At 47.5% G+C, this 12,419-nt stretch overlaps 1 long non-coding RNA gene across 1 annotated transcript; it reads right to left on the reverse strand.

The window, feature by feature from the left end:
• Positions 1-448: 448 nt before the first annotated feature.
• Positions 449-12,139, reverse strand: LOC108505891. Its single transcript, XR_001877621.1, has 3 exons — positions 12,078-12,139; positions 1,938-2,122; positions 449-616 (listed from the first exon to the last, which is right to left on the reverse strand). It is a non-coding gene; the product is annotated as an uncharacterized LOC108505891 (long non-coding RNA).
• Between the last annotated feature and the right edge of the window lie 280 nt (positions 12,140-12,419).

The following is a 12,419-nucleotide window of genomic DNA, read 5'->3' on the forward strand; positions in this document are numbered from 1 at the left end:
AGGCTCTTCGTTCCAAGGCTGCAGAATGTGTTTACACAGCCTCAAATTCTAGGAGTGCAATGCAACCTCCATGCGAAGGGTGAAAAAGTGAATAAGTGAATGGGAATTTCGTTTTGGTTTTTTTGTTTGTTTGTTCATTTTGTTGGTTTGTTGGGTTTTTTTTGTAATAATAAAACCCCAAACAAAACAAAAATTAAACAAAAACCTCTACCATTAACGTGGTTGCCAGCCTCCTCCTTCATGAAGATGCTTTATCTGCTCATTCCTTTGAACACCAAAACCACTAAGTCCTGTACTTCCTCCTCTCTTCATCTTTTTTTTTTTCCTTCAACAAACATTTTTATTGCAACAGAAGCACCAACCATAGACCCACCAAACCTCTGATTTACAACAGATCATGTAATCTGTTTAGTAGCTGGTACATCCCATCCACTTTTCCTACCTTGAGCCTGCTGATGGGTTTGGCTGACACATATTGGCTTATCCATGACAGACTTTATATCCATGTTTTCAAAGGATCTCCAGGTACCTTTGGCTGTCTGAAGTTTGGCCAAGATCAAAGCAAAGGGCACTCAGAGCTCTGACTGCTGTGGTTCTCTGGCTCTGAGGATCTCACCTGCAAGGAAGAGGGGTCGTGAGACCCAAGAGGTTGAATATTAGACAGTGTTTAAGCACACCTTGCACACACTGCCCTGGATGAGATCCCCTTCCTTTCGACAGACCTAGATTTAGCTCACCCAAGGCAGACATGGGACATGGAAAGGCATATCTTATTTTTTAAGCTGAGGAAGGGCAAGGGAAACACAGCCAAGAGCTAAGTGAAAGTAGAGGACAAGAACGTGGGGAACTTTTCAAGCTGCACATCGTGCAGGTGAAGGGCGAGTCTGAAACAGAACCAAAGCTGCTGAACCAGACCTTTGAGGCCATCTGAGGTGAGACAGAATCAGCAGAGATTTCATTACTCACAAATCCCTCCAGATGTCTTAAATAATTCATAGCAAGCACTGGGACATAAAGACCAGGAGTCCCATTAGGCGGCACATCGTATTGTTTTTGTTCATTAGGGTGACTCACACAAAACACGTTATTACATAAAGCAGGATGTCTCATTAATTACATCAGTCTGGGGGCTACAATGTGCCAGTGCCTGGGAGGGCTCTGGGAGACTCAGTCCTTGTCCTGGTTGTTCCAGAGAGTGTTTCCCTGCAGAAAGTCACCCCTCGCCCCACCCAGGCTGTTGCTGGGGGTCTGGCTCCTGGTGCCCTGGCTGTGACTCTGCCCATGGGTGCTGGGCATTTCTCCAGCAATGTCACCTCTCCCATGAGCTGCCCCCTGGGGACACGGCTCTCCTCCTGCTCACCCCACACAGGCTGGGCACAGCTCCAGCTGGGAACGAGGGAAAACCCCTCCCTGAGCTGAGCTCCTGCTGCCACCGTGGACTCCGGGAATATAACAGAGGCCAAAGGAGGAGTGTTTGTCACTGTGGCATTTGGAATAACACTGGGGCTTTTGGAGCAAGGGAAGCTGAGCATTTCAACGGCAGCTGCCAGTGTTTGCCCACACAGGCAGGTGGTAGCTGTGCCTGCCAGCAGGAGGGGAGACCCTGGGACCCCACCTTTCCACACTGTTAGCCTGCAAACAGTGACCAAGGCCAGCCCTGTTAGCGTGGATGATGGTGAAAAGGGGTGCCACATCCACTTCAGTCCTGCCACCTGCAGGTACCCAAATGAGGAGAGCTGAATTTCATGAAGGAAAACACATTGCAGGGCATAGGGAGAGTGCCCAAGTTCTTAGGGCCTGAGTCACTCCTGTAGAGACAGGACAGACACCCTCCCTGGGGGGGTCTCAGCAGTAGCTGGGAGCTGTAGGCTGCCAACCCACCCCATCTGTGCAGCCTCTGCCCACTTTTGGAGCTCAGAAGTGCAGCTCCTTCCTACCTTTTCAACAAAAAGTGTTGTTATGGGAGACATACACCACTTCACAGAGCCAGGCTTCCAAAATCTACATCGTCCTGTGGAAGCCCACTGCAACCTCAGGGACTAAATAAACTCCCCAGTTCGCTGCTGCCTCCTTTCTACTGTCCTACAGTTTTCCAGGTAGGACTGTGTCCAGTGCTGGATGCCTGCAGGGATGTGAGACAGAGATCAGAAGTGTGAATGGGAATTAGGTTTCACTGTTTGGCACAGAAGAGGATCCTATAAGTAATTCAGGGGATCACCGAGGTCTGCACTAACATAACCTTTCAGAATAGCATTCACTCCATACTAGGTTATATCCAGACTCCCCACGTGGACATTACCAAAATATTGCTGTCAGGATGCAGTCTGGGTTGCCTGTACAGGATCTCTGTAATTTACAGGTGCAGAGGAGAGAAAAGGTCAGGGAACATCCTCGTGTATTTTGCTCTCTAACAGCCAGTCCTTGTGAGTGTATCAAAATGCAGCAGCACTGACAGGGACAGATGATCTAGAACTCCCTGCATTATTAATATACAGCGAAAGATGAGGCAGCTTTTGTGAAAAGTATCTGTTTGCATGTTTAATATGCGATGCTCTAACTTTAACACACTGCTACTCATGATGCTGCATTAAAACACAGCTAACCTTTTAAGAAGTCCCACACAGAACAAAAGAGAAAATATTTGCTGAGCTCAAATATTCCTGAATGTTCCAGGCTTGGAAACAGGACTGCAAAGATCAGGAGAAAAAGCAGGAAGGTGGGGAGACAAAATGCAGTGACAAATGCAGTGGATGAGAAGTAACAGGAGAAATGAAGAGAGGAGAAGTAGAGGTTGGAGAGAGTTCAAGGTGTGCCTGGTGTCCACCAGCTCCAAGGAATTCAGCCTCTCCTATGGGACACCCAGATCATGATAGAGAAATGCAGCACCACATCTCACAGTGTTGGGAACTGCTTCCTTAGTCCTTGTTGAGCCTCCAGCTCTGTAAGGCACCAGCCCCTTGTGCCTGTCTTGCCTAACAAGCAGTTCACTCCAGCTCTCCAAATCCCAGGTTCTTATCCTGTCACTGCATGAAACAAACTCCGTTCACAGCTCCAGCCTGGCTTCTGGGAGGGGTTTCCTCCCTCATCTCAGGCTCAGCTTTGTGACAACCAGCAAAAAAGAAGCAGGAAAATTCATCTTTACAGCAGCAGGGGAGCAGGGAGAAAGGATGGGGTGGTGCAAGGACCATGGAGACACTCCCCTCCATGAATCCTGAATGATCACACTGTGCCTGGTCATCCAAAGAAAGTGAGTCTGGCAGAGCCAGGCCTTTAAGCCCTGTAGTAACCAAATCCCAGAAATTCTTTATCCTAAGCTCTTTAACATGGAGTGACTGAGCAGCACATGTAGAAACCAGCTGTAATGCCTGCAGACAGCCAGGAGTCAGGGAGACATGGGTTTCTTCCCGTTGTGTTAAGCTTAAATAGAATTATATGGTCTTTAGTTTACCTTGCCATGCAGGCACATTAGGCATGGATTTCTCTAAAGCCAGAACATCACAAGCTACCCAAACAACCCTGTCATTGCAATTTCACAATTTCCCTCTTTTGTGTATCTCTGAGCTCTGACTGCAGGAAAATTTCCTCTCCTCAGCCCACTGCCATCTGGAGCAAGGTTCAGACTCAGTCACAAGCCGAGTGGGGAAGGATATTTCTGGAGAATGGTGGGAAGGTTAATGATGAGTATGCTTAGAGCTGCTGATCTCTTTCTGCATCTCACTGTGACATTCCAGTCTACACTGTACAATCTGGAACAAATAAGTAGAAGCTACTGGGAAGATAACAGGAGTTCTGAGATCTGACAGGAACTGGGGAATGCAGAACCTCAGTCAGCAAGGCAGGAGGAGTCTCCCCAAAAGATTGCAATCTGAAATTATCCCAATTCATCCAGGAGACTGGAGCTGGTGCTAGATAGGTGCAGAGCATCAGCAGGAGATTCTCAGCAGCTGCAGGAACTTTGCAACTCCCATGTCTGAGCCAGCCCAGCTCTTGAGGGGACAGAGGCGAAGGGTGTTGGAATGGGTTAACTTTAATTGTGTTAGTCTTCTCAGGGAACATTGAAACTTTAACTGTTGTGTTAAAAACAGACACCAGAGGATGCCTTGTCACAGAAACAGGTGGTACCCATTGCTCTGTTAAGCTGAGGCAACACACCAGCTTTCAAGCCATCCTCTGGCTGCAGGCTGGATCACTCCACACTGCCTTCACCAATACATGACACCTCCTTGAACGGCTTCAGCTCCCTGACAACCTTCCTCAGCCATTTCAGTGCTCTTGCTCTCTCTGCCCTGGCCCTGCCTTACAGGGTGATTCTCCTCCACACTCCACCAGGCAGAGACCAGGATGGAGAAAAGGAGGAGGGGTGCTAATGCCATCACTAGTAGGTGTTACAAGCCCATGTCAGACAGGCTGTTTGCTTCTGCTGGGCTTAGCTGGAGGTGTTTGGAAGCTTTTATACGACTTGACATCCACCCCTCAAATAATTGACGCTGCATCCCCAAAAAGGCCGGAGACGGGCGTGTCATGCTCTGATGCTATTTCCAGCTTTGTCCAGCAGGCACCACAGGGAAGAAGAACAGCTGCAGCTCAGGCAGTTTGATGAGCTGTTGCTGTCCTGGCTGTTCCTGGCAATGCCTGTCAGGTCTGAGTGAGCTGGACGCCGGTAACCGGGCAGAGCTGCTGTTCGTTACCCCCTCGCGGTCTTTTGACTTTTCATCTTGATTAAAGACCATGCTGAAGGATGGAATTAGCAAGGCAGGGATCCCAATCCATTTGCTGCTCCTGAAATCCAGTTGCCTGCCCACGTGCTCGTCCTCGGGGCTACCAATTAGGGGCACCAGCTGCCAGCCTGGATGCCAGGGCCAGGAGCTATTAGTGCACAGACCATTAGCTTTAAAAGGCATTTGGAACTTCTGAACACATTAGGGTTTGTGTGACTGACATGCACTACAGCCATATGTGGCTTGCTGTCCTTTCTGTCAACCATTTTTTCTCCAAAAAAGTGTTGGCTCGTTGGAGTGTTTTTGGTGGAGCATCTCATGAAAACATCTTACCAAGAGCATCGAGGTTCTGCATGGGTTAAATAGTTGTTACTGCTTTAACCAACTTCCTTGGCATCTCTTCTCTGAGATGGGAATGGCAGTTGTGTTGTATGAAAGGTTGGTCTCTATTTTTAGCCCTGTCATTTGCCCAGTTAATGGTTCCAGGGAAGTCATTTCCCTTCTTTATGCTTCAGCAACCCCATCTGTAAGATGGTAATGATGAGTCTGTACCATAGGGTTTTGAGATCTATGCTTGTAAAAAATATAATAAAACTCAGAATTATCATGGCTGCCTAAAGCAAGGGTGGAGAGGAAGCCCCAGGGGCCTTTGCAGCAGTACCTGCATGGTTGTTTTTTGCAAGTCCTGTTCTGCCATGGCACCAGACCTGGATCCCCCCTGCAGACCTTGGCAGTCTCTGCTCCATGCTTGGCACAGGGGCAGATCTCTGGGGGCTGCTGTTGTCCCAGGATTTCCAGAAGTGGTGGTGCCAGCAAGCTCTGCAGGTCATTCCTGACAGGATGACAGGAGATGATCAGTCCATCAGCATGACCAGAGGGATTGAGCCATTGTTTTCAGCTTGTTTCCTTCACATTTCCTCAGCCTCAACCACAGCTCAGTGTCGGGCAAATCATGAGCTACTCAGCCTACTTTCCATCCTTACGTGGGTCAACCAGCACATCTCTCTCCTTCTGCCTCTCCCATTTTCCAGATGTGTCTCATTCTGCCATGAGGACCTGCTCTTTGTGAAAATGGATAGAGCTGGATTGGAGTCTCCCTGAGCACAGTGCAGCACACAGGGTACCTGCTGCTGGAAGCCAGTGTGAGTGCCAGGAGGCAGAGCCAGAACACCAGGCTGTGTGTGCTCTGTGTCCTGTGGCAGCAGGTCCTGGGCAAACACAGATGGGGGACATTCACCAGGAGGCCACCTGGCTACCCAGCCACTCACCCTGACCCTCAGGGATGAGCCAAGTGGCAAACCAGAGCCTTAGCTCTCAAAACCAAGTTAAAAGCCAGGTTGTCTCACCAGCCTGTCTGAGCCCACTGCAATATGGCTGAAGGGAGATCCTCCTGTTTCATTCCCAGCTTTTTGTTTAAAGCAGGGCCATCGTGGAATTTGGAGTTCAAATACAAGATTTCTTTAAAAATCTCTAAAAGGGATATTATAATATGAAGTTCTGATGAAAGTTCCTGGACTTCCTGCTTTATACAGCTGGTGAATACCAGCAGAAGTCTTTTAAAAATACTTTAACATTATACCCCTTAGCTGGATTCTTGATATGCAAACATTGAATCAGTGTCATTCTAAGCTGTTTTTTTTATCTTGGGTCTGGCAGATCTTTCAGGCTCAGGACAGTTCTTTTGTCATTTGAAATAACTCTCCCCTCAGCAAGACACACATCCTTCTACTTACCCAGATGGTCTCCTCCTCCAAGCTAGAATAATGTATTTAAATTTATCCAATGGATTTCATGACTCAGATTTCCCATAACTGGATGGTTTCTAACCGTCCTCTGCTCCACCTGTTCAGACATCCCAGCAACCCTCTCCCTGGCTCACAACCTTCAGTGCTGTGGTTCATCAGTGGAGTGTCATTGCCTCCAGGGAGAGGGTTTTAGCTAGTTTAGTCAGTCATACAGCAATTCTAGAGAAGCTTCACATTCACACAACCCCTGGTCTACAGCTTGGTCCGCGGCAGTTCTGGAAAGAAACCATGGCTTTTAGAATCTGCTTCAAAGTTTTGCTTCTTCTGGGAAGGAAAGTTATTTCCTGAAAACACTCATGTTGATCTTCTGATCAAACAGATGGAAAACCACACTTTTACTCCACCCCAAATCTCTATTCCCTGAGTACTTCTCACCAAACTACATTTCCAATCCAACAGAAAACTCATTCAGCAACCACAAACACAGCAACCTCACTGTCTCCACAAACAGATCATTTTCTGCTTTGGACTGCAGAAGATAAATGCAAATCCTCATATATAGATGTTTAATCATCTGCCTGGATTGCATCAAGACAGCAGGCAGTGATTTTAAATACCATATAAGGGATCAAGGCACATCTCTTTACTGCTGTTCATTGAGCTCCTACACTACACAGGTCCTTTTGAAAATGTCACCAGTGCCTCCCAACTCACAGGACTCCTACTGGAGCAAAGGTATTTTTGGAGAAAAGCACCCCAAAAGCACTGGCATCCAAAAAATCCTTTGAAATTGCTGACAGGAATGTGTGGTGGCTCATCATGGCCTGGAGCAGCTCAGAGCCAGGTGCAGAGAAAACAGGTGAGGGAGGATGAAATGAGATGAACAAGAAGGGGTGGAAGGAACAAAGGCAAGAGGCTGGATACTTGTTTGGATGAGCTGTTAGATTGGTTTTAAATGTAAGCTGGAGTTTGAGAAGGCAGAAGTGAACTAAACTACAGGATATTGTCTCACCACCATCTTCCATAAGCTGTTTGCAGCTGCCATAGAACTCATAAGCCATTTGAAACCCTTCCTCTGCCCCAGCCCAGACCCCCCAGGACACTGAATGCACAAACACCAGGCAAGAACCTGGTTCCAGAGGTAGGATGCATCCAGGAAAGACCTTGAAGACACCATGAAACAACAGGAGACTTTCCTGCAGCCCACTAAGGCACTCCAGGAGGATGGGTTGTTTTTCCACAACAGCATCAATGCCCAAAGAAAACAAACCAATACCAAATAAATTGGGGTTTATGAGCTGAAAGCAAATGTTGCTTCAGCAGCCTAAGGAGAAGCCATGCAGCACTGTCAAAATGCCTGAGGAGCGTTTAAGGCTTTCAACATCAAGGTGTTATTTCCCATAACAGCCCATCAGTGGGACAAGGCCTACACACAAACCTTCCCAGCCATAACATACATTTCTGGGCATTTTGCTGTCTCCAACACAGCTGCCCAGGCTGCTGGCACAGGCTCCAGGCTGCTCTCTGGGCACTGGGAACAAGCAGTGGCTGGGACCATCTCAACAATGGCAATCCTGGGCTGTTGCAAATAAAACAAGTCCTCCCACATCACCGTCAGAGCTCCCCTCCCCAGGGCCAGGCTGCCACAGGCACTGAAATCCTGCCTCCCACCCACCCAAGGGGATGGGGGTGAGCCCACACCACCCTGGGGTGACCTGGCTGAGGGTGCTGTGAGCAGCTGGAGCTGCTGCAGCGACACCGGGGGGGGCTGCAGGAAGGGAACTTCCTTCCAGGCATCTTATTTTAAGGCACGAGGAATATTTTGGGATCAAGCACGTACCACATTAATGATCTGTCTCTCTCCTTGTGGCAACACAAGACCCCTCCATCCTCTGAAAGACAATAATTTCTGAGGCTGCCAAATGCCCATCCATCCTCCAGGATGTTCAGAGCTGTCCAGGATGCTCAGAGATGCAGCTTTGCTCCTTCCACCAGGCACCTGTTGAACCTGTTGAGGCCACGTCTATTAAAACCCTGGGCTCTGCAGCCAAGGGGACAGCGAGAGATGGATGGTGCTGGAGTGCAGCCACTGCTGAGGAGAGAGGCAGGATCAGCCTGCCATGGACACAGACAGACTAATGAAACCTGCGGGACTGGCATGCAATTACCTGGTTTGCCAAACTTATCGTGGAGAAGTCAGGTATTTCCAGTGTTCTGTCTGCAGCCTCGGGGACAGAGCTGTCATCTGGACTGTGGTTGCCTTTCTGAGGTCAAAGGATGGAGAGGCACGGTGTTGGCATGACTGGGAGACCGTCAGTATGGTACTCATTTAATTCCAAAATATTCTTTATGTCTTCAAATAAGATGCCAGGAAGGAAATTTCCACTGCCCTGAGAGCAGACTCTGCAGGGTTCAGGTTTGTGCATCCTCACAAGACACTGAATTTGTTCAGACCAGAGTAGCAGAATGATGGATGTGACCAGAACACACAGTTCTTCATTAAATTCTGGTGAGTTAATGAGTTACTGGGGCTTTCCTGCAGGTTAGCCTGGAAATGCTATTTGGACAGGCAAGGATATGCTTTCAAAGTTCTTGCATTTAATTTTTTTTTTTTTTTGCATGTGGGACTTGTGATCAGAGTTTTATTTTCACAAACAGTTTCTACACCTTTAAAATTCTTCCATATCTATCCTTCCTAATTTCCACTCATACTATGAAGATTCAGCATATGCATTAACTAAAATTTTGGTGAATATCAAGAATTCAGAAATTTCTTGTGGGACAAATAAAAAACCCATCAAAACCAAACAAGCAAGAAGTCAACTTTAGAAACAAAGATTTAAAAATGTAAAACAGAAGATGAAAGGAAAAAAAAAATCCAGGTGGTAGGGATTGATCTGATTTCATCCAGACTTCCCCCAAAGAGTAGCCTTCAAAAGTCAAACACAGAGCACTATTTCATGTTCTCTCCTGTAGCATTTAGAGTTCAAAATGCTCATCTGTTCATCCACGTCCCCTCGCAGTGGTGTTTGCAAATGACACAAACATTTGCCTGTGATCTGTGCTCTCCCTAATGCAGCCCCAGCCTGTGCCTGCCCTGGAACAATTTTCTCTGGAGCAAGTTCAAGCACAATTTGCTCATGCTGGTATCTATCTGTCATCAGATGTGTCAGCCTAATCGCCCTCGGCTGGGGTGGGGAGGAAGGAGACAAAAGGTCACCTTCTACATACAGTCTGTTCTCCAGGAGGCAGGAGAGAGCAGGAGGAAACCCAAATTTTCACCTACCTGATAGGAATGGAATGCTTTCTTCCCTTTGCCTTTGCACTTCAGTGCAGCTCAGTGCCTCTGGTAGCAGCTGGATGTGCTTGGGACAGGTGAAAATGAACCAGATCCACTGGAATGCCAGGAGAGTGGGTGCTGCCAAATGGTAGCTCTGAAAGTTGTGGTGCCTTTCCTTAGAGGAAGGATCTCTCAGCAGCCTTTGGATGCTGACAGCTCCCTGACTCCCCCAGGCTGTGCTGGACACTGAAACTGGGTCTGGTTCATAGAATGGTTTGGGTTGGAAGGGGCCTTAAAGATCTTCCAGTTCCACCCCGTGCCACGGGCAGGGACACCTTCCACTAGACCGAATTGCTCCAAGCCCCATCCAACATGGCCTTGGACACTTCCAGGGATCCAGGGGCAGCCACAGCTTCTCTGGGCAACCTGTGCCAGGGCCTCACCACCCACACAGGGAAGAATTTCTTCCCAATATCCAACCTAACCCTGCTTTCTGTCAGTTTGAAGCCTTTCCCCCTTGTCTGTCACTCCATGCCATTGACAAAAGTCCCTCTCCAGCTCTCTTGGAGCTCCTTCAGGTACCAAAGGTCACCTCAGAGCCTTCTCTTCTCCAGGCTGAACAATCCAAATTCTCTCAGCCTCTCCTCACAGGAGAGCTGTTCCCTGTGACCCTGGCATGCCCCATCACAAGCTGACATGGCTTCCATGGAATGTGCCAACAGGAGACACACTCACAGGGAAGAGGAAGGACATCACAGCCCAAGGTCTAACCTACATTAAACACTTAGCTCAGGTATGGGCACCTTCAGCACCTCAACAATCAGGAACCCAAGCTTTCCAGCAACTCAGAGCACATCAACTGGTGGCTTAAGCAGATCACACTGGTCCCAGTAGGTAACAGGATGTCTGGATGTTGCTGAATCCAGGATGATGTTGACCCTGCTGGTTGCTGGAGAGCACCAGCCTGACTCAGGGGTCCCTGCCAGGCTGACACAAAACAGGGCAGAAGAAAGCCACGGTCCAAGGCATATCCTGGAGTGTGGAACTCAAGTTACCCAGATCCAATTGCTAGGGAGAAGTTTGGACTGGAAAGCACAGCACTGCTCACACAAGAGACAACATCTCTCCCATCCAACACTCCCAAGACTGGCTTGGGAGGGAGACAAAAAAGTGGTTGGAGCAGGGAGGGAAGCCAGAGCATCCATCTTCATTGAAAAAGGATCTTATCCTTACAGCAGACAGAGCCACAAGGATATTTTTTATCCTTGAGGTTTATTTTCTCAGTGTTTCTGTGTCTGACACTGGTCAAGAGGGATTCTGGGAAAAAAAAATATAAATGATACTTTTAGTGTTTTATAAATGGAGATGTATGATCTCAGTGACTCAGGGAGAGCAGAAGACTATGGGATGGCAAGGAATAGAAAAGAGCTTGGAGATTTATTTCCCATTAGAGTGCAGCAGATGGGGAGGAAGGGGGCACACACAAAGCCAAATGATTTGATGGAGAACCAGAGCCAAAATGTAGAAAGAGCAAAAATCAAATCGAGACAGGCTGGAAGTTTTCCAGTGAAATGTTTTTCTCCCCCCAAGAAAAGTGGTATTTTCTACAAAAGCACATATTCAGGGACACCCTCAGCTTTAATGAAATTATTATTATTTTTCAGTTTGCACTGAATAACCAATTCAAAAAGACCCAAACCACCAGAAAAAGAAGTGTGGTTGCAGTAGACTTATTTCCATTGAAAACACAGGTGAAGGAAAAGGCTTATGTGCAATTCTGAAAGCAAAGGCTTACGTGCAATTCTCCCATCAATAAAATCTAATTTTCCAACCAATTTTAAGGCTGAAATGAAAAAGAAGAGTTAAGGAAAAGCATTTTCAAGGAAAGCAAGCAAGATGCTATGGACACTAAAGCTGCAGAAAGTTTTACCAACCTGGCTGCTGTTGTTACCTGTCAATCTCCCAGAGCTGCCATGTGAAGGATAACCATGTCCTGGAGCCTGATGCTTACAGCAAGGACAGGCTTATACACCCCAATAAAATGCCTTTTTTTTTTTTCCTTGACCATGTCTCTGTCTAATAAAAGGTTTTATCTCTCTCTACAAATCTTGTGTTAATGTGACACTTAACCCTCACTGGCAACACACATTCAGAATAACCAGAGGAGGGAGGACTGGGACATACAGAACCAGTGCACCAGGATGCCAGGAATGCACCTTGCCTGGGTCAGAAAAAGGGACCCATTTCTCCATCCCTTTCCTCTCTGAGGTTTACTTTGCTGTGCCTCTGACCATGCTCCCCAAGCATCTCATCCCTCCTCACGGCCTCCCTCACCTCTCCTTCTTGCATCCCTGCTGCTTCCTCTTGCCCTGTCAGATGTCTTCAGAGACACTAGAATAGGAAAATACAGACAAACACCCACATAACACAAATTTAGACGTGAATTGGAGAAGAGAGATATTTTTTTTTGCATGTTGGCTGTTCCAGCACAGGCAACAATTGGTGCAAACTGAACACTTTGCAGCACGTGTCATGTGCAGGGACCCAGCACAGATTTCAGCAGCAGCAGTAGCTGTGAGGAAGCTGGTTTGTAACAACCAGCACAAAGTAATGAAGCAATGAAAACACTAAACTATTTTACTCTGCAGCCAAACTAAATGTCTTTTGGTCCTTCAT

Source organism: Lepidothrix coronata, unplaced genomic scaffold (genome assembly GCF_001604755.1).
Source record: "Lepidothrix coronata isolate B3197 unplaced genomic scaffold, Lepidothrix_coronata-1.0 Scaffold201, whole genome shotgun sequence".
Taxonomy (NCBI): domain Eukaryota; kingdom Metazoa; phylum Chordata; class Aves; order Passeriformes; family Pipridae; genus Lepidothrix; species Lepidothrix coronata.